Source organism: Magnolia sinica, chromosome 2, assembly GCF_029962835.1.
Source record: "Magnolia sinica isolate HGM2019 chromosome 2, MsV1, whole genome shotgun sequence".
Taxonomy (NCBI): domain Eukaryota; kingdom Viridiplantae; phylum Streptophyta; class Magnoliopsida; order Magnoliales; family Magnoliaceae; genus Magnolia; species Magnolia sinica.
The window spans coordinates 113,281,390-113,305,247 of NC_080574.1; the positions used below are offsets into that span (position 1 = coordinate 113,281,390).

The 23,858-nt window shown below is 37.9% G+C and overlaps 1 long non-coding RNA gene across 7 annotated transcripts; it reads right to left on the bottom strand.

Annotated features, from left to right (window-relative positions):
• Nucleotides 1-15,650: 15,650 nt before the first annotated feature.
• On the bottom strand, nucleotides 15,651-19,022 carry LOC131237410 (uncharacterized). 7 transcript variants are annotated; one of them, XR_009167225.1, is made up of 5 exons: nucleotides 16,767-18,649; nucleotides 16,416-16,568; nucleotides 16,285-16,332; nucleotides 16,115-16,164; nucleotides 15,651-16,001 (listed from the first exon to the last, which is right to left on the bottom strand). It is a non-coding gene; the product is annotated as an uncharacterized LOC131237410 (long non-coding RNA). The 7 variants fall into 7 exon arrangements; XR_009167223.1 differs by lacking the exon at nucleotides 16,285-16,332 and adding an exon at nucleotides 18,956-19,022 and having other exon boundaries at nucleotides 15,651-16,164; nucleotides 16,767-17,718; XR_009167224.1 differs by lacking the exon at nucleotides 16,285-16,332 and adding an exon at nucleotides 18,956-18,990 and having other exon boundaries at nucleotides 15,651-16,164; nucleotides 16,767-17,677.
• Nucleotides 19,023-23,858: the final 4,836 nt, after the last annotated feature.

Sequence of the window (23,858 nt, forward strand, 5' to 3'; positions counted from 1 at the left end):
TCCGAACACGTACAGACCTGAGCATACATGATGCTCCCTACTGCTGACGCATGTAGAATATCTTTCATCTTGTCCTTCTCTAGGTCATTCTTAGGACACTGAAATTAGCCAAACCTGTCACCTTTTACAATAGGGGCTTGGCCAGGAGCACAACCTTACATGTTAAACCTTTCAAGAAGCCTATCAATATAGGCCCCCCTGTGATAAGCCAAGCAGTCCACGTGATTTGTCCTGGCAAATATAAATGCTAATGACAAATGATGCATCACCAAGATCTTTCATCTCAAAGTTTTGAGACAAAAATTTCTTAGTCTCACGCAACAATCCAATATCACTACTGGCCAATAAAATGTCATCAACATACAAGACTAAAATAATAAACTTACTCCCACTAATTTTCACGTATATACACTCATCTGTAGTGTTTTCAATAAAACCATATGAGGAAACAACTTCATGAAACTTTACGTACCACTGTCGTGATGCCTATTTCAACTCATAAATGGACTTCTTAAGCTTACAGACCAGATGTTTTGAGCCTTTGGTTTTAAAACCTTCTGATTACAAAATATATACATTCTCACTTAGGTCTTCATTGAGAAATGCTGTTTTCATGTCCATTTGATGTAGTTCTAAATCCATATGAGCCACAAGAGCCATAATGATCCTAAATGAGTCTTTCTGGGACAACGGTGAGAAAGTCTTCTTAAAGTCAATGCTCTCACGCTGACTGAAAACCTTTGCAAGTAGTTTGACTTTATACCTCTCGATATTGCCCTTATAATCCCATTTGGTTTTGAATACCCACTTATAACCAATCGACCTAATCCCTTTAAGAAATTCAATAAGGTCCCAAACTTTGTTATCCTTCATGTATTTCAATTCATTCTTCATGGCATTGAACCATTGAGAAGAATTCACACTTTGTTCGACTTGTGAAAAAGGTAAAGGATCCTTTTCAGCCCCAATGTCAAAGTCATGATCCTAGATAGACGATGTAATCATCTGAAATCGCAGATCTTCTCTCTCTATGTGATCGTCTTAAAGGCTCATTATTCTGAATTGGGTTTTCTGTTTCCTCATCAGTGAGTTGTATTTGAGGCTCTGCATGGTCATCCATAGGGATCTCAGGGTCCGCTGCTTGACGAACGACCACCTGCTCTGAATGATTGTGGTGGGAATCACAAATCGTTCTTCCTCAAACACAATGTTTCTTAAGTTCATGCTCCCACAATCTTCAGTATTCTTAATAAACCTAGCATTCGCAGTCTCAATGAATCTTATGGAATATGATGGACAATAGAATCTGAATCCTTTGGATCTTTCTGGATATCCAATAAAGAAGCAACTAACCGTTCTAAGATCAAGCTTTCTTTCATGCGGGTTATACGGTTTGGCTTCTACAGGACAATCCCATACATGAAAGTATTATAAACTAGGCTTTTGCCCTGTCCATAATTCATAGGGAGCTTTTATTACAGTCTTACTTGGGAATCTATTAAGGATATGCATAGCTGTTTTCAATGCATCACCCCATAAAAATTCTGGTAATGTTGAATTACTAATCATAAATCACGCAATATCCTTTAGGGTGCGATTACGACTTTCTGCTACACCATTCTACTTTGGACTACCAGGCATGGTATACTGGGCGACGATACCATAATCTTGTAGGTATCTAGTGAATGGTGCTGGATTACGCCCAGATTCGTCATACCTTCCATAGTACTCACTACCACGATCAGATCTGACGACTTTTATCCTTTTATCAAGTTGATTCTCAACATCAGCCTTATATATCTTAAATGTATTCAGGGCATCTGATTTGTCGTTAATAAGGTATAAGTACCCCATAATGAGAGTAGTCATCTATGAAAGTGAGAAAATATTTCTGCCCATTTGAAGATACTGAAGGGAACGGTCCACAGATGTCTGTATGAATCACTTCCAAGGGTCCTATGCTCCTAGTAGCACCCTTTTTTCTGGTCCTAGTCTGTTTACCTTTAATGCAATCTATGCAGACCCCAAAGTCTGAGAAGTCTAGAGAGTGAAGAATTCTTTCACGCACAAGCCTTTCCAATCTCTCTCGAGAGATATGGCTTAATCGCCTGTGCCACAACATGGAGGAATTTTCACAATCTAACTTTCGATTGATGCCTTTAGAGTTTCCATGTGATGAGTTAATATTGTAGACATGTGAAACATTCAAATCTAGTTGATAAAGGTTATTGACTAAAGTGTCAGAACCAATCATAACCGAATCATAGGAAATACTTAATTTTTCATTTCCAAATTTAAGCTCATAACCAATTATAGAAGGCACACATACAGTATTTACTAGGTTAAGAAAGTGTCCCGATGATAACCTAAGCCTACAGACTCCAATAGCTTCCACGTCTGCTCTAATGTTGTTCCTCATATAAACCAATCTTTTTATATCAGTTGGTGTCCAGCTTTGGAGCATATCCTGCATGGAATTACATATGTGAATAGTTGTACTAGAGTCTATCCACCAGGAGTCTATGGACATATCAGCTAAATTAGATTTAAAATAGACTAAAACTTGATTCTTACCCTTAGAAACAACACATTCTTTAAATTGTGTGCAATCCTCTGCAGGACCCGAAGAACGATTTCCTAAATAGTGCTTCCTTTCTTAAAATTGGACCCAGTACGTAAAGGTATAGAATCAAACTAGTTTAGAACATTAGAAACAATCATGGCTGAACATTAAAATAATAATAATAACACTCACATCAATGAATAAACAAGTCCCACATACATGAATGTAAACTACAAATATTATGCATATATTAACATTCGATTGATTTGGGCCTTCAACCAAATGACCTAAAATGATGATGGGCCATAGTCATCAAATTCTGGCAAGAGCCCGACATATCATTGTGACTCCTCCTTTAGGTGAAATTGCAACATACAAGAGGCTCTACTGACCATGAAGCTGATCAGTGCTAGTAAAATAAATCTAAGACGTCCATCACCTTTGGGTAAAATGAATCTCTCAAACTTATATTACTATCACCAATCACTTCACCCCGCTCATATCCTTCCAAGTGATGATACCTCTTTGTTCTGACCACCACCCGCTATGAAAACGAACGCAACTAAATGCAATTCTAATATGGATGGTCACTGATTTCCACAAACTGAAATCTGAAAGTAAAAAATTTTCACCGATTGAGTTCACTTTGGTGGCTAACACAACCAACTCCAATCACCACTCCCACACCCAAGGATTACTACATGGTCATGCCCATAACGGACCATTCTAAAATGGTTCTGATTTAGGCCAAAATACGGCTAATGTTGACTACCCATAGGCTAAACATATTCTAAAGTGATGGTTGGATTAAATTCTAGATGGTCAACAACTTAATATCAGCCTTAAACAAATGGGTAATGGCCCTATTTAGGGTTAAATCAGAACTTAATGATGTATCCAATCATATTCATGAATTACCAGGGCCGTTTAACAAATGTAACCTACCAACCATCTGTTTATTCTTATTTAGGTTTTATTTGATCTGAAATGGCCCAAGTCATTATTTCAATTATTAGGATAATCTTGGACAATGGGCCCAAGATTCCAAAGACGGTTACATAATCTACAAAGAGACAATACAATCCTTATTCCAAGAGTGGGCCTAGAATGAGCATTAAACTAGCCTAAGTCATGCTTCAAATGGGCCCAAATTGCTAGAAAAATTCCCAAAGGCTGGCCCAATTTGAACATGCCAAACAGACCTAATAGAGAATCCATGTGTTGTAACCAATAAACAGGCCCAATGGCCTATTCCACATACTGGCCCAACAAACCCAGAATTAGTACATGCCTCTTTGGATCCAAAATAGCAAGCCCTGCTGTCGGCTATACATGGTAGCAACCGCGTGTCATCCCCATCACCAGAGGAGAAGTAGTCGCTGCTGCCCCATGATCGACTCCCATCAACATGGCTGTTGGACTGGCCATCACATTGGCTTCCATGGCAGGTGGAAAACCCCATCCACCAATGCCCTTCCCAGCATCTTCCTTAGTGTTGACAATAGCACCACCAGTGCAGCGAAAAATCGATTAACACATGGATCTAAGGAGAAAGAAGAGAGGTAGCAACGGGGTTCTGATCAACGCCATTGCTGCCACATCTGATTGAAGAGGAGGAGAAGCGGAGATGGGTTCAGCCATTGATGGCTGTCGGAGGCACTGGAAAAGATGGGCTGCAAGATTGCCACTGAAGCAGATGGACGTGGGTGCCATATCCAAGGATCCAAAACCCTTAATCGTGGCACCGAAATCCATGGCAACTCTGTTTAAAAAGGAAAACCCCCCGCTACCACGATCTTGGCTTCTCCTTAAATAGCCAAGGAGGATCAAGATCTAGTAATGGGCCTACTATGATGGGGTTCCAAAAAAAAAAAATCTCTTGCCGAATGGCATTGGCAACACCACTACCTCTAAATTTGATATTCCGGTTTGGAGTTGATGCAGATGGGGCTCTGGATTTGCCAGATTGAGAAGATTGGAAATCTGAAATCTACCTTATCCATGCATTGGTGCTCTGATACCAAATGTTATAGCTGTATTGCGGAATTGACAGATCATCTATACATCAATAAAGGAGATTCAACACAATAATCTTAAGGCATACCTGATTGGGAAGACATCTCGATGCCTCAATGTCACCCATAGAAATCTTGATCTTCTGCACCTTACACCTTTAAGAGAACCTTCAATGAGACTAGGGTTTTCTCACTTGTGTTGGTGAGTGGACCAAGACATCTATTTATAAGAAAAAAGGTTAGAAGCTTACCCATCACACTTCTCTCCTTTATGGTCTCCACACCGTAGGTTATCATATCTGACTTGATAACTGAGTATAGGGATTGCGGTTCAAGCGTCCTGCCCCAAACCTATTTACAATGATCACGACTAAAGTGGGGACCACTACATCACTCAATTTGAATAATCCAACGGTTAGATATGATGATCATGTGTAGCCCACTTGATAGGAGTCTTACAGAAAATTTTAGCCATAGAATCTCTAAGGCCGTTGAGTTCTAGTTTTCTCTGTTCCAGTCCTATGAGTAAGGATTGAAGGGTTTCAAGCCATTTAGTCACCAGGACATGAAGGGTTTGAGCTCATTTGAATGTTTTGAGAATGGTTCAAAGTTTTTGCAATTGGTTCATATAGATTTGATCTCAATTGTTAACAGCTAGTAAGGGTTAGAGAGCTATTAAGTGGGTATCTATCTCCTCTCTTCTCCTTAATAGGCTTAGGGAGAGAAGATAAAATTCAAAGGTAGCAATTAGGAAAGCTCCGACAAAGGTGATTGTATTAAAGGCCATTGTTCAATCAGAAAGTTTGTCATAAATGAAGAAACAAAATTTAGCCAAGGAACCATTTATAATAATAATTAAAAAAAAAAAAAAAAAAACCAGCAAGTCTGACTCCACATTCGTTGTATCATAACCACATAGAGTGGTTTCATGGTAATATTTAATATTTCAAGGAAAGATATTCAATTATGATGTTATGCCAAATGTACAAAAAGACCAATAACAAATTTATACATTAACGCAGAAGGAAATATGTACAAGTGAAAGGTCGAGATATATGGAAAGAAAATAAGACTCTAAATCATCTCATTATGAAGAGCTTCATATCGTTGAATGCACTTAGCCATTGCATTTTCTACCTCCAGCTTGCAAGAAGTCCATTGAGACAATTCGACATTCTCTAATTCAAGGAAGACCTACAATTCTCTTAGAGACATTTCTTCTTGGCTAAAGGTAGCCTCTGCCTAGGTCCATCTCATAAAGGCCAAGCTAAGTTCATGATGAGTTGAGTGATGCTGGTTCTTTAATTCGCAAAGTTGATCTGTTGAATTAGCCGGGTGATTTCCATTTCAATTTTCTTACTTTAATTCTCTCATAAGTTGGTGAAGTTCTCTAGCATTATGCCAAGCATTCCAGTAAGCTGCGTGAAATATAGGGAGAATGTTTTGAAGGTGATCATGTTCGAGTTGCTCCTTCTTTGCATGCATCTCTTCGATCCATTGAGTTAATACTTTGTGGAAAAAGGTAGCCCGATCAAAATATTCTACGATGTGTTGAAGTTCATGAAGGATATCTGCATTGAGGCAAGTCCAGGTGTTGTGCACCAACATCGATTCCAGCGATAAAAGACGAGTCACAATCTATTATCCTCTTTCTACTAAATGAAGGGATATTAAGTCAAATTCAAAAATGGCAACTAGAAAAAGGCCTGCATGGCTAACCAATCTATTACCATGTTACAAGAATGTGACAAAATAGAATATAGATAGGTAAAAGTTATGATTTACTATTTATAAACATCAAGTGAGCCACACTTCTCATTAAGGAGAATGTGACCACAAATGGCAGAATGCACGTCTTCAGTTAATTCGTTCAAAAAACAACTTTTTTGGATTTCGAGGTGCACACGCAAGACCTAAGAGTCTTCAACCTGCAAAACAATTAATCTGAGTAGTGGTGGCTTTAGCACATCATGATAAGTGCTTACATCATAAACAAACTAGGGTCATTTTAACATAAGGTCGAATATCACGCGACGAACACAACAATTATCCACAAATAAAGCAAAGGAGAAAATATTGTTCTATCGATGTTCGACCAAATAAGTCTCAAGTTCGTAAAAGAGTACAACTGACTTAACGATTATCAGTGTGTTCTTAGAAAGTTTTAAATTTTATATAATGGCCTAAGAAGGCTAGTTTCCATCTCCTTAGTTTGCCTAGGAGTCATTATCGGTAGCAATGTTGTAATGTGCGACCGTACATTTGCATATGCAAATAGTCAAGGAAAAATCACTTGTGCGACTTTGGCATATGCGATCCCTGCACATATGGGATGATATATTATCGTGTGTGACAATATGTGATCGCATATGCGATGTGTGCGATCGCATATAGCATATGTGATCGCATATTGGCCCAACGATCAGAAATCTGACTGTTTGAAACTTTTTTTCCTTCAAAATCTAACCTTTTTCCCTATTAAAAAAAACATTGATACCCTCCTATTTGCATTCTACATGCACTCAAACTCTCTCTACCCTCATACACTTTCAAAGTCTCAAATCTCACATTCTCTCTTACATAATTACATCTCCATCTTTCAACTCTCAAATTCAAAGTCTCTAAGGCTCTAGCTCCATATTCTTTTAAGTTTCAATCAAGATTCAAAAAAGTAGAAGGAAAAATACATCGAAATCGAATTCCAAGTCAAGTCTCACATTTCATTTTCGATATCTCTCTTTCTAGTTTCTAGATATCATTTAATTTTCTACATCTCAAAATTCTCATTCATTTTATTTTCTATATTTTCTTATTTATTATATTCATTCTATAGTTACATAATATTCATTCATAATCATGCACACTCTCTCTTTCTGTACATTTTACATTTTCTCTACATTCATTCCATCTCATTTGTATATCTCCCTAGATTCTCATTCTGCATAACTAACAAGTATTAACTACGTCTACATTCATTCATTGTTCTCATTTCTACTCTTTCTTTTTAATCTTTAGTCACTCATTATTCATTATTTTCTCCTTTCATTTCATTTCATTTCTATATCTCTTTAATCTCTATATTCTCATTATTTTTATTCTACTATCTACACTCATTCATCAATCATTATTCTCATTTCTATCTCTCTTTAACCATTCATTACTTTAGTCATTATTCATCAATCTCTATTCTCATCTCTACACTACTAGAAAACAGGGCAAAGGCTATGGATAAAAACCGTAGCTGAAAGCCTATAGCTACGGTTAAGATCCATAGCACGACCGTAGCCATTGATGCTGTAGCCATAGGTCTAAAAGCTATGGCTACGGATACAATTCATAGCCATAGAGATAATGGATATGGATTAAATCCGTAGCTGTTGCTTCTGTAACGCTAAAGTATTTACCGTTACATATTATATCTGTAGCTAAAAGTTGAGCAAGAACCGTAGCAATAGGCTTAAATTAGCAACAGCTACGGTTTTCATATACAAGGCTATGATTAATAGTCGTAGCTAATGAAACTATAGGTACGGAATAAAGCCGTAGCAATATTGTTCGTAGGTTAAAATTATATACAGCTACGGATTTTACCTAGAGCTAAAATTTGAATGAGAACTGTAACAAAAAGCTGAATTTAGCAAGAGCTACGGTTTTCACCAAAGGGCTACAGTTAATAGCCGTAGCTAATGCCTATTGTTAATTAAAAAAATTAATTAGTAATGGCAGCTCTTACCATCGTAGTACACCCTGATAACTCCTATAAGCTAATATAGATAAATACTTCATGGCTAAATCATTCATTCATCCAATCAAACACAATCATTCATTCATTCAATCAATCAAACATAATCATTCATTTCCATTCACAAAAGTACAATGCCAACATAATAGTTATATGTCTATTTAAAGTTCTCATTAACAGCACGATCCAATGCCTTCTCGCAGCCAAATAGCTTCTCAACAATCGCAAGCGAAAACTCCATGGATGTGCATCTACTGGTTATCAATTTGCAATCAACTAACACCCTATTCTCAGCTTCGCTTTGATCCGAAAGCTTACTGCACATGGATGATCATATACCTGTTTGATCTAAAGGAGAATCAATGTTATATGCTGCCAGTTGTTCTTTCAGCTCGAGCACCTCATCATCTTCCATTTCACTATCAACGGCAGTCGGCATTTTTTACTGAAAGACCCAAACCAAAAAGGCAATGAGAAGTCCACAAAAATAGGGAGATACTTGGGAAATAAGAAGTTTCAGGATTTGCAAGCACATCTTTCTAGCAGGAGCCTTCTTCGGAGCTCCCCTGCCTTTGGGTTTTGCCCCCCTCGGAAACATGTCCTACAGAGAGAAAAAGATAACATGCATTGAGATGAATGAAATCTTCAAGATGGGAAAAAAATGGTAACTGACAATCCACCCATTTCAGGTTTCAATTTTTGTGCTGTCGATTGGCATGTACGTTTAAACACGCCAATCGGGTTTCAATTTCTCTGCTGCCGATTGGCGTATACGTCCAAACACTGGCTTACTGACAAAGATGATTTTTTATTCATCAGAAAAGAATGATGCCTACCAGTTTCAGCTGTTGTGCTAACTGATGTTACAGATTCAACAACAGTATCTGCTTCATTGGCTTTCTTGGTGTTGTTCTTTCTTGGGTTCTTTCCAACTTGTCTAGAAGCCTTAGCCAGAGGCTTACCTTCCCTACCCTCCATCTGTCCTGTCGCCTCCTCCACCTGGGCTTCTTCCTTCTCATGCCTGCATCGATTGAAAATCAGACAAGAAAGACCTAAAAAAATAAAAATAAATGGAAAGTCATGTCCTCAAATTGGGATTAGACGAGACTCACATCAAGTGCCGTAATGAAAGCATCAAGATCTTTCATCCACAAAGACTTTGGAGTTTCCTTCTTCAATTCCTCCACCTCCATTTCTTGCTTTCCCTTTTCAGCCAACAGCTCTTGAACCTTTTCCAGCGTCAAGGTTCCAATCAGCATCGACAGTAGATACTCGTAATCACTTGCTCTTGCAACTCTTCCCACCTCCGGTGTCTCTTCATTTTCTTCTGTTTCCATTGCCTTGCTAGTATCAATGCCTTTGGTTTTAAGGAACGGTGTGAAACCCTTCTGCTGCAACTCGAGAACCAGATCCGCTCTCTTCCTGTTACTCACAATAATCTCTCCTTCTACCACCCCAATGATGAATCTGACTTTGTTAGACAATCTCAACAACTTTATTTCAAGATTATCGAACATTACTTTTTGCATGAAAGTAGTAAGTCAATACTACCATCTTCTCAATTACCAAAAAGAAAAATGGGGGGCCTAGATCAAAGCTTACCTTTCTCTTTACATAGAACTCAAGTCTTAAATGAAAGAATTCTTCAAGAACTACAAGAAAAGAAGGCACAGTGATGAGAAAGCATATATAGATTTAAGAAATTCATAGCAAGTACATAGAATAAGCAAACTTACTTTATTCGGGACTGTCATATTTCTTGAAGAATTCTAAATACTGACTTCCAGTTCATGAAGAAAGACTAAAGATCACACTGAAATCCATTGCTCTCCCTGAGGACCTGAAATTCCAAACTCCCAACCTCAAATTCAAGAAAAAAGAGGAAAAGAACAAAGCTAAATTCAAATCTCTCTCTGAAAATCTACAAAACCCTTCACCAACTATTCTATACAACAGCAACTGTTCAACCAAACCCTTCATACCCCAACAACTGTTCCACACACTTCAAAAATCTACTACCATTGTTCTGTACAGCAACAACATTCAGATATATTTAAATAACAACTGTCAGTTTGGAATAACAACTTCCATTGTTCCATTGTTCCTTAGAAATCTGCAAAAGGAATTTCAATGGTATTTAATGTATAGAAAATCTGCAAAAGGATTTTCAATGGAATGTTGGAAAGGATTGGCAGATGCATCATTTGTTGTTGCAGAAGGTACTTCTTTTAAGAACTTGAGGCAATCCTGGGAAAAAAGAAAGAAAGACATGTCCATGAGTGGGCTCTAAACATTTTCATGTTCAAGAAGCTTTAAGAGAGAAAAAAAAAATGCAACATATATTGAGGATAAGTTCATTCATACAATGGGAATGAAATAAAGCATGTGAATCACCTCAAAAAAAGTATCCTTGTATGTGCTCAGATTTTCGTTCAGCCATTGCTCCAGATAATTTATGTGTTCCTTACAAGAAGCAACTGCAGCCAGTTTGATGTTGAATGTAAATGGAGTCATGTCCAATACTGATAGTCTAATTGTAAGATCTGTGAGATGATATGTACATGAGTACAAAAAGCAGCAAATGCAGACATGGAAGAGAGTTGTAATACCTGTAAACTACTTGTGCTGCAACCTTCAACTGTGACAGTGCCACCGATGACTACTGCGCTTACTAGGAAATAACTCGCACTTGATGCATCGTCTTCAACATATGCATTTCCAGGGGACCTGTTTCTACGTTTTCTTCATGTTACTCCCTATATATACTGATTCTACGTTTTCTTCATGTTACTCCCTAGAGCATGTCTATCTCTGTGCATAAATAAAACAATCATATTGATGGTATATATGTAGGAAATTCCTCATATGGTAGAATATACACAACAATATGACTGTGTATTGAGCCCCAATACACAGCCCCAAGAGAGTAGACAACATATTATGATAATAATTTGAGTTATTTCCTATTTTATAGAGTTTTATCAATATTGTGGGAGATCCTCACCGCTAATAATTATTACGCCAAGTGCATTCGCACTTTTGCCAATCCACAGATGCTAGTTCTAGTAGATCAAAGGCAATGGGAGTTGTCCATAAATTTTGGGTAGATTAGTTTTGCATAAATCAAGGGAATGCCTTGAAAATAAAAAGGGATATGTGTACACAACTTACCTGCATAGGGAAACTTTCGATTGGTGAGTTGATACATCAATTTCTTCTTTGGTGATTTGTTTGGGGCTACAAATCAGTAGGTAGGCTTTCAATTTTGGAACAGTGATTTGCTTGGGGCTACAAATTCCTGAAACCCATATCAAATTTCAGGATCTTCGACAAACAACGTAACTAGCAAAAAAAAGAATCTACTGTGAGACAATGTTAACCTTTCCATTTGTGGACTATAGTAGGAAAATCAAGTGACCCGCACTGAATTAAAAAAGAGAACTGATAACCTCCAGGCACCTCTACCACAATTTGCAGTATGGGTGTTGAGCCACGAAATGGAAAAAGAAAAGGAAAAAAAACCTTTTTTACATCTCAGAGCTAAAAAATGTCTTGTACCACAGATAGCAGTATAGGTGCCTATAGGTGGTCAGTTCCAATTGAGAAAAGTCCCAGATTTGTTGCTAAAAGGATGCAACAAATCCAGGGGATTCTTAAGGCACAATCTGTCCACTGGGATGCAATGGATGAATGGTCTGGATTACTGATCCATGGGCATCACTTATCCTAATTGAAATTCAGCATGCAATAAGCAAAGTCACAGGTTGCATATAATGTGTTACACTAATACTATGTTCTCGAACAATACCAAAGCTGCAGGTTGCCTATAACATAATCCAATCCACCCCTGTAACTATTTTTTTCTCTGGAAAAAATAGTTGCAAATTGCCTACTCTAAGCTCAGATACGTTTCCTGTTAATTGTTGTGTAGGCCCTATTTGGTAGACACCTAAAAATGAGTTTATTTCTTCTTTATTAACAGTGATTATGTATTACAGATCAGGATCTGTAATACATAATTACTGTTAACTAAAATGGGATGAACTCATTTTCAGGCCTCTGACGAAAAGGGCCTTAACATTTCCTTCACATGCCTATGATCTTTTATTCTGTCTATGAACACCAACGTGTACAAGCTCAGTGGGGCATCAGAGACATGAATGTATCATAACACAGATTGCAACCCATGGATTATGGTGAATTTCAGTTCTCTTAGTTGTAGTTTTGAGAACTCTCACATCCCACCGTGGAATATCCTCTAAACTAATCAGCTGTATGCACCTTAGCTTTCTATTGTGAACTGTTTCAAGAAGTAGCTGTTAGGAAGTACTTAGAACTTCTTTTGTGTTTTCTTTTTCTCATAGATTGGCACATCCAAACAACTGATATGTTGCTGAGTTGCAGTTGCCAATTTCTTTTGGGTTACAGGGCTGAGAAAAATGAGAATGGAGAGGCGGCATTCTCTTAGTGTGCTATTATTACTCTTAATGCAGGGCTGAGAAAAATGAGAATGGAGAGCTGTCCATTAATTTATGAGCTCATTTTAGACATGAAACAGAAAATGAGGCAATTCCAAAGCTCAAGTAGACAACACCACAGGAAGTAGTAGGGATAATGACACCCACCTTGAAACCTTCACAGGGCTACTATGATGGCTAATTTTCATCCAACTTGTTCATAAGGTCACAAAATTTGCTTACAGTCAAGCAGTCCAAAGTGGATCAGGGTCACTACCGATCCGGTTTTAAATGGATCATGGTTCTTTTTTTCTTTTTCTTTTTTTTCCTTTACCCATTTAAAATTCAAGTTAGTCATAGGTCCACAATGTTAGACCTGATTTTTTATTTTTTATTTTTTTAAGGGTCATGTCAGGTCTCATGTGATAATTTGAATTGGATCAGGTTCAGTTAAGATGGGTACATCAACACAAATTAATTAATCCAAATTATGGGACTCAAATATAGATATGTAATAATACCAAAATCATTTTGGCTGAAAAATCCTAACCCCAAATTCATGGATGCTTGCTGAAATCATATTGGTGCTAACATATTATAAATCAACATATTGCACATGATAAGTTGAAAATCTTTAAATACCTATTGATGAAATCAATAGTTTTCCGAGTATATCACATGAAGGAATGAAACAATATACATGAATGGTTAAATCCAAATTGCCCTAAACTGGAACAAATCCAAACCTTAACCAAATACAAGGTCCCAAGACAAGAGGGTATCCAAACCTAACTAGATCTGGGTTTAAACACAGTACCTGGAACTAAAAGCAACAACCCAAGCACAACCACTTCATGCAAGTCTAGGTATGAATACACTTGGACCTGACTTGAAACCAACCAGTTAACAGCCTTACTTGAGAGGGAGGGGAATGAGGAAATCATTCCAAATCATGGTCTTAAGACTTGGATCGAGTCCCATGCGACATGTCCAAGTCAACGAACTTGCCTAGACCCAATCTGTTTCAACAACACAAATCACCTCCGACTCTAAGTCGACATGTCCAAGCTGCTGAGACTTAACCATTTAAAACAGTAGACCCAGGGCTGGCTTCAGCCTAGACTCTAAATTGGTAGGCCCGAGCCATCAGGACGATCTTATTAAAAAAAAAAAAATTTGCTTGGCCTGGGCCTGGCTCATTGACAGCCCTACATGTGGTCGCCAAGAATCCAATGATTTCTAAAAGAAAACGGTCATTTGTACAAAATACGACCTCAAGTGTATGTTGAAGTGTGGCCCCATGGCATGGGTTGTTGACTCAGGCCATTAAACTGTTTGGCCCTGCCATAGTTGTATCCAGCCCTAAAATCCCCCTTGAGCTATTTGGTTCCACTTATTTGATTATCTGACTACTGGATTCCAACAAATCAAAGGTTAGGATTGTTCAACCAATCTGATTTTGGGATTGACTTAGTAAACAGTTGAACCCTTGGATAAAGCATCTTTGCCTTTATGCCCAAAATTTGTACCAGATCAATACTATCCTGTGAGACTGTCAATGGGTCAAACCCCATGATGAGGAAAGCCAAATTTATAAAATAGGGTTGGGCCTGGCCACTGACAGCCTTGCGTAAGTGAAATTTCTTTGGCCTGCTAAAAGCTTACATGTGGAGCTCCGCCCATCCAAAATGCACAGAAGCATGTGTGCAAGATCCGAGCTTTCCATCTAGTTAGGTGTACTATTTAGATCTACATTTAAGAAAGAAAAAAAGTGTCACTCATCAGGTGAGCTACAATATTCAAACAAATGAACATTACAACATTCTTTCATTGCCATCCATTTGTTTTGAACATTGGCCCACCTCGAGAGAGACAATCCTATTTTCAGGCCAGAGCTTGTATTCCATGTTGTTATCTGTCCTTGCATGTAGATGGGTAGGGCTCAACACACTATTTTATGTTTTTCTTTAGAGGTATGCAAACACATGACATATCTTAACCTTAACTTCACCTGAAATATTCAACATTAGACAGTTATTTTTCTCCCATTTGTTCTGTTTTTGATTGATAAATTCTGTTATGAAAGCAGGATCATTACATGTTCTTAGGCCATAGCACCTATACGGTGGTGGGGCCCAGTTTTTGCCATTAAAGATCTATGCAGCTCCTACACAGTGGACCTGGAAAACATATGTTGCGATTGGGACTGTTGATTTGGTGAGCCATATATGGATGGGCTAGAGGCCAAAAATTGCAGTGATTAGATGGTTCAACCCATCCAGTTGTCAGCTCTCCATCACTAACATCAAGCATCAATGGCTACTGAATTATCCCCTATCAATAGCAATGCATACAGATATATATTACAGATATACAAAGAAGTACTAATAATATCAATTCAGAAAGGAAATTGCCTGCATTTTCCACTTCCAATCTTCGATGACCTCTTTCACCATGTTGACCCCGATCACGAGGATCAAAGGGGCAAGAGCGCTGACAGCAGAGTAGGGAGCAAGCGGAGTGAAAGTCAAGCATCATGCAATTAAAGAACCAACTTCAATTCTCCAAATCCACAACCAAAAACACCAAAGGGACCCCAAATTCAGACAAAAGACCCCATCTTTTAACCTAAAAACCTCTAACTTCAAGTCCCCTTTTTCTAACAAAAACCGAGAAACCAAACACCCCTTCAGATAAAAAATGTCCAAAAACAAAGATTCAGACCAAAAAATAAAATAAAATCCCAACTTTCAATGCCAAAAGCCTCCACCAACAGAAAACTCTCAAGTCTCAACCAACTCCTCAAAAATCCAATCTTTCCCACATTCCACTCCATCAAAGGCCTATAAAACATCAAATAAAGGGACCAATACTCAAAAAACACAAACAAATTCAATCCCCTCAAGAAACAGCTTCTGCGCATGGAGTCTTTGACCAGACTTTCACTTCTTCTTTTTTTTTACCATTGACTAGTCACCACAAAGATGAGAAAAAGGCATCTATAGCTTAAAAGAAAAAAACCAAGATGAAAAAATTACGGGAATTTTTCAAAAAGAAAAAAAAAATAAAGACTAGTTCTGAGTAAAAGAGAATCACAGAAGTTGAATTGATGAAGACCACCTGTTCTTTTGATGTGGCCATTGTCTTTGGAGCATTGGGAAGGACCTTGTGGCTGCACTTCATTCTTATCCATCTGTTCTCATTGGTTTTTGATGCAGGAGTTTCTAGATTTCATGTATCAAGGCCATCACTAACAAATCATTAAGTGCATCAAAGAATAAACTAAATTGGAAATAAACATAGAAACAATAGATTTTATTCTTTCATCCAATATAACCTGCTTCAATCACTCCAACTGTCTGCCCCTTGAGTAAATTACCAGCAAACCTATTGAAAACAAGAACCAAATTAATGAATTTATGTTGGTTACATTTGGGCTGCATTTGGATGCACTAATTAATTGAATTGCAAAAATCCATAAAAGGGAAATATATTTTCATTCATGACCATTCTCTACATCATGTCCAATCACCTCAGTATTCCTAGTAGATTATCCTATAAAAGTAAGAACATATATAAAAAATAATAATCAAATTAAAACCTAAAAATAATGTGCTGCTCTTTGTGTTAAAGCATACCATGAGCAGAACAGAAGCAATGGGCACCATGGTGCATTGGGGTGTGAAAACTGTCTTGGGTCAATTCTCTACAAGCAGTGCAGGTGCTAATCCAGACTTGATTTGATGGATCTCGGTGTGGATGGAGCATGCCCATAGACTTCGATCAATAGCCTATACATAAATGATTGTGTAAAAATAAAACAAAAGCCTGGGAAAAGGACAGATTTGATGGTCAAGAACTTCCATTTAGATTTGACATGTTGAGTCTATAGTACAAGTTGACATGGAGAAACAGGCCAATTCCATTGCTGAGATCACCCCAACTGGTTCTTTCTTAGATTACTATTTAAGATTGTGATATGAAATTACCATCTTCATCCAATATGAGCTTCAAACCATGTAGGTACTAGTGTAGGTGAGGCGTCAATCAGTCCTAGAAATGGCGGCAGTGGAAGCGTGAATCAACTTCAAACATATCCAAATGCTTTGGCCCCTCAATGAGATTTCTGTGGACTAAAAAATTTACACTGCCACAACTAAAAAATATACATTAAAGCCAACCATCATATAGAAGGACCAAACAATTCATCAACTCCCACCATTTAATGGTAGCTGGCAGGAATCCATAGGCACTTTGAAATTTGAATTCTCAATACTCAAGTTTGAAATGCATGCTAATATTCACACCCACAAATTGTTGGATGGTGGGACTTAGAAGATGTGTTTGCACCAACTCTCTGTGCACATTGAACAGACAATCTTATCGAAATCAGCAAGTAAAAAATACTAAGGCAATTGAGAAGAAACTGAGTAACTTAACAAAAACAAGTTTTATATGTTGCCCCAGCTATGGGTGGAGATTGCAAACTAGAACAATGGCATCAACACTTCCTGACACCAAGCCAACTCATCCAAGTCGACTCAGTTTCAGCCATCACCATTCCGAGTTAAATCCTTTATAAATCATACATGCATGGATTCTGACCATGCTGGAATGTGACATTTAGGATCTGATAGATAGCTGAGTTACTCTCCAAGACAATTTTGATTCCCTGAGTGGAACATCAGGGATCACAATAAGAGTTAAGTACAGAGCATAGATTACCTAGGTTGCAATTGAATCAAGCTTGTCAAAGAAAAGCACGCACAGAGCTGATTGGCGAGCTTTAGCAAATATCTCCCTCACATTAGCCTCACTCTCTCCAAACCACATAGTCAGTAGCTCAGGTCCCTTGATCCTTATGAAGTTAGCCTGGCACTCATTTGTGAATAATTCATAGCTGGCAGATAATTTGTGAATTACTCAGGAAAATCCTTTTTCCTAAAAAATTTCATGAATTATCCATAATTGTTTCAGAAGGGCGGAGCACTCTGTATTATAATGCAATCAGAAGAATATCTGTAGCTATTCATAAACAGTGGTGATTTCATGCATGCATGTGTTAGAAAAGAAGAATTGTATCATACCAAGGGCAGAGTTTGATGGACCATATTGTGCATGAATCCACCTGGAAGATACAGACACATACTCACTCCAGTCAGTCCAATGTGTGGACCCATTGGGGTGGGTCATTGCTACAAAAACACACTGACTTGACAATCATAATGTCCAATCAATAGACATGCCCATTGAATTATGTGAGTTGGAAATTTCTCATTCTAGCTAGCCAGCTGATTCCCAATGATGGAAGAATTATAGTCAATCCAGCATACACTCCATTACAACACTACCATAATTTGGACAGTCGGAGTTGAAACAAATCCACAAAAAGCAAAATGTGGACCATGTGCATGGTGGTTGCATGAATGATTATCACCCACCATACCCTGCCACAGTATCATCCAAGTCCTCTGTAGCAAACAACAAATGCTGCAGTTCTTGGAGTTTACATATCAATATTAAAGAATATCAAACCAACAAAAAAGAAAAATCAGAACTGCAAAAAGCTTCCAGCAACATTCTTTGATGCTAGATACCATTTGCGTGCTGCAATCCATCCACCATGCAATTTCCTTGGTGCCGAAAAATCAAGTCAACCCAAAGCTCCGGCGGGCCAAACCATATGGGGCAGTTGAGGTGAGGTTGCTCATCATTAAAAACTTTCCACATTATATGTAGGGCCATCGTGTTTCATATCTGCCATCCAATCCATTCGGAAGATGCGCCCAAATAGGATAGACGGACACACCAAAGATTAGTCCATTCCAAGACTAAGGTGGACCACACCACGTGATTTGAGATGCTTTAGGCATGCTTTTACATGGTGGCCCACCTGAGTTTAGATCGGCTTAAATTTTATTTTGGCGTACTAAGGAGATATTGAGGGGGCTCATATAATAGATGTTATCAAACAGTTTTAACCACATAAACAAAACCCTAAATGGATAAACAAGAGCAAAACACGTAGGAAATGCAACAAACGAGGTGATAAATTCAAAAATCATAACAGAAAGATTCGATTTCTTCACTGATAATCGAGATCTTCGGTCGAGAATCGGAGAAGATTCACAAAACATGCATAAGGAAATCAATAAACAGAATAGGAGAAATCGCTCACCTTTCCACGTCCGTTGAGATAGCGAGAGAGAGAGAGAGAGAGAGAGAGAGAGAGAGAGAGAGAGAGAAGATTGCAAGGGCTTTGAAAATGGGATATGAGAGAGAGAGAGAGATAGAGAAAAGGGAGGTGTGAAATTGAGATTGAGAGAGATAGAGAAGAGGGGTGTGGGAGATTGAGAGAGAGAGGGAGAGAGAGGAGAGAAAGGGACGGACATGAGAGGGAACAGGGGTGAGTGAGTGGAGGGAAATGAATTTCACGATAGGGGGAAAAGACAAAAGGCAGTGCGGTTTTTCGCATTTTTTACCTACTACGGTCTTGTTACGATTTTTAACTATAGCTAAAAGATAAAATAACCGTAGCAATTGAACAATCCATAATAGGCCCTCCACGGCTCACATTTGACGGGATCTGGACGGATGGCCTTGTCAAGGGCTTTGTGGGATCCATATTGATGTAATCGATATATCCACTCCGTCCATTAATTTTGTAATATTTTTTTATAGGAAATGAACCCAACATCTAGGCAAATCAAAGGTCTAATTGAACCACACCATTGATCAATGGATTAATCTCCACTCTTTCCTACCGTGTGTTCCACTTGAGCTTTCGATCTACTTCATTTTTTGGGTTCACGCCTAAAATATTCTTAAAAAATAGATAGACGCATTAGATGGAACACACACATTTTAATGGGCCTCGTGGAGTCCCTTATGACGTATCCAAGGTTGTACGTACATCTGGCGGAGTTATCTTTTTGCTACGGTTTGGACAGTTTTAGCTACGGTTTTAATCCGTAGCAAATGAGCTACGGTTTATAGCCGTAGCCAAAAACCAAAATAGTCCGTAGCCTTTGGTCATTTTTTTGGTAGTGTTATATCTCTTTAATCATTCTCTAGATTCTCATTTTTATTCTAACAATCTACATTCATTCATCATTCTCTAATCTCCACATTTATCTATCTCTTTCAATTTCTCTTTCTTTACATTCAAGAGTCAAGTGACTCAAAACATTTTTTATTTTTGGTTTGTTACAAATTACAACTTAGAACTTACAAGAAGATTCATAAGATTCAACTTTTAAGAATCAAGTAAGAGTTCAAAGAAGGTAAGAATTTACATTCTATAAGAGCAACAAGAGTACAAGATTACAACTACAAGTCTACAACATTCAAGAGTCAAAATAAGAATATATTTATGAATTTTAAATTGTGTAATTTGTGTAATTGAGTGTATGTGTATCCTCTTCTACTACAAGTGTAACTCTAACTCCCGCTCTTTTTCTTTTATTTGCCCTCTCCGTTTCTAGTACTAGTGTAAGTGTGTAACCCCCCCCCCCCCCCTCTTTAATCTCTAGTTCTCATTCTCTCCCTCCCTCTCCCATCTCTGTAGCCTTGACTCTTTACTTTAATTTTTATTAGTTTACAACTTACAAGTTATAATAAGAAGAATAAACACACACCCACACCACACTCCATATCTACTTCCTAATCTCCCTCTTTTAAACCCAAGTCAAATGACCCGAGTTGAAAGTATGGGCACTATCGTAATGTTATGGATAAGATTCACATATTATGTGAGTTATGTTGGTATGTGGGTTCCGGTGGCATTACGCGATACAAGCAACACTTTACACATTTACTAGGGTCAAATGCAAAAGCATGCAACAAAATTACTCTAGAAATTCAAAGGGAGATCATAATGTATATGAATAAATAATCAAGAAAGAGATGCAATAATACCATACATAAAGAGGAATATATGGAATAAGATACGTACGAAGATATAAACGTAGTTGATGAAGCTAGTCCTACTTCCCCTACATCAACGGGCCAGTTTAAATCACCAACAATTTTTGAAAAGAGATCGAGAGCATGGGCTTATAGATAGATGGTATAGACCACACCCCAAGAATATGGTCGACTAAAGGGGTCGATGTAAAGGGTCGGTTTAAAGAACTTTAAAAAACTAGTATAAACAAAAAGATAAAAAAACCACTATTCAATATATTACTAAGTGGTTTTACCAAACCGGCATTACCTTTAATATAGTTAAATCGAAAAGCTTTAAAGTTATAGTTAAGGCTAGAGTTCGATTTAGACCTGAGCTTAAGCCTCCCTATCATAAAATGAAGGAGATGTGCCTCAACGTAGAAGTTGATTATACACGATCATTCATAGCTGAATATAAAGAATCATGGAAAAATATATAGGTGTTTACTCATGACCGATGGATAAACTGATAGATTTGGTTGATCTCTTATTAACTTTCTGATGATTTGTCTTGCTAAGAAAATGTTCTTCAAGTCTATGGATGCATTGGGTCATTCGCATATTGAAGATTACTTATTTAAATTACTAGATAGTGTAGTTGAGAAAATAAGTAAGGAATACGTTATCCAGGTAATTGTAGACAATGCAGCCTCATATGTAGCCATCAGTCATCTTCTTATGGAGAAGAGATGCCGTTTATTTTAGAGCCCTTATGCACCCCATTGTGTTGATCTAATGTTAGAAGATATACGTATGTTATTTTTAAATGTGATTGCAACGGTTAGAAGAATCACGATCTTTAGGTACAAAAATGGCATTCTTCTTAGTCAAATGAGAAAATACATTAGGAGTAACTTACTACGTTCAACAGTCAACCGTTTCACTACACCCTTCTTAACACTACAAATATTAAATGCAAAAATATTAGAAACTAGAAGCTTTGTAGTATCGGCCAATTTTACAAGTGGGCCTTGGTCAAAGAAGGCTGAAGGGAAACAAGTTCAACAAAAATTCTTTTCCCAAAGTTTTGTACTGAAGTGGTAAAGGCGTTAAAAGCATCTAAGCCCTTAGTCACTATATTGTGATTGGTGGACGGGGATAAGAAGCCTCCAATGGGGGTTACATATATGATGCGATGGAGATGGCGAGAAATAAGATCATGAACTATTTTAACTATAGAGAGTTTAATTACAAGCTCATTATAGATATTGTAAATAAAAGATGGGGCAACTAAATGTCATCTCTATTATATTCGGCTACTTACATCCTTAACCCAATCTATTTATTCGCTTCTTTTAATATGTCAGAAGCACTTACTATACATATGGTTGAATTTATTGATATGTTATAAAAAATGATTCCATATAGAGAAAAACATGACAAGATCTCAACTCTACTGGACTTCTATACAAAAAGTGAGGGCATATTCTCAAGGGATATTTTCATCAGGCATTAAACAATAAAATTTCCTAGTAAGTAGTATAAATGTCTTTATATATATAATCTAATTTACAAAGTCTAACTTAAATTATTTTTCTCAGCTAACTAGTGAGCTGCCTATGAAATGGACCTGAACAAGAAGAATTCATGTAACACCCCGTATTCAAGAACTTGGGTGTTACCAAAAGTACTTAGCTTTTTTATTCGTTCGCTTACACTTTATACATTAAGAGTAATATTTATCCATAAATCTAATCATCCGACTATCTAATTATAAATCAAAGCTACATTTCCCACCTAGCTAAGATTTAGGACACTCACAACCAATAGGAATTGATTTTAGAATAATTTTATAGTAGGACTTCAAGACCTGGTCATCAAATTATCAATTAATCGAGGGGTGTGAGATTAGTTATTAGAATTAGAGCTTACATTATTCGATAAAGGTTCTAACCATTAAAACCAGTTATTAGATTCATCTAGATTGTTTAAAGGACCCCTAGACCTTAGAGGATCAATTATGAATCGATCTAGTCATTTAATCTCGTAACTGCCCATTTAATCAAGTTGTAGGGTTACCCAATCTACTCAAAATTAAACTACAAACCCTGATGACCGTTGACGATCAAATCAAATGCGATCTAATCGTAGAATCGACAAGAATCCACAATTAGAAGGCCAAAATGCAAATGTATGGCCCATTGAGCCTTGGATCTGCCTGACTGTTGGCCAAGGGCCTTGATTGGACCCATAGTATCAAATGGATGGAGCGGACTTCTCATAAGCATTACAATGGACCCCACCTTAGTTGTGTGTATACCAGCGTGCACATGCACTCATAGTACACTGAACCAGCTAGCTGGTCAAACGAATGTTGACCCGAGCATTGCTTAAAAAAGAGAAATTTTTCTCTACTTTCGTTCCCGCCCGAACCCGATTTGAATGGGCATCATCCGTGTACGTTGGCTATGGTCCACTAAAAGTGATCACTCAAGAAATCCAAGCCGTTTATCTTGTTCAGAAGAAAATTTCGACCAAACCCTGATAGTTCCAATGATATCCATACACTACGGACTTAAAATCTCAACCACAAAGCAAGTTGCGTGCAAATAGGTGTTCCGAAAGAGGAAATTCTGCTCTTAGTTGAGCTAGCAAGCCATGTGCAGCTGTCATGGACAATCACAACCCTCCAAGATAGGGTTTTCCTAGTTGGAAAGGATTAGGACAGAATCTTTTCTGTTTCGACTCAGCTATTAGCGTGGAGAGTGGAATCCCATCCTCACCATACGTGGCTCCTCTAACCAATCCCGTGCATCCAGGTAAGCCCTAAACTAGAGCCTAGAAGCTTCCCAAGAAACGATTAGGGTTCCAGCCGCCGTCGGAAGCTTTCCTTCACAGCCATAGGATTAGCCCAAACCACCCAAAAACCACATCCGTCATTCAAGAGATGGGTCCCACAAGGCCACTATGACCTATCTGCACCTTTCATGGTGATTGGTTTGAAGAATGATGAGGCCGATCAAAATCCACCATGAGTAGCCCCATCCTCTTCTCCGTTTAACGGTGGACACCCATCTTTAGGAAATGGGCCCCATTCCTCGATCTAAATTGTCCATCTGGTGGCTCATAGCCTCAAATGAACATCCAAATAGTCTGATCGCAGCCTTGCGAATAGAATACAATAAAATCATCTC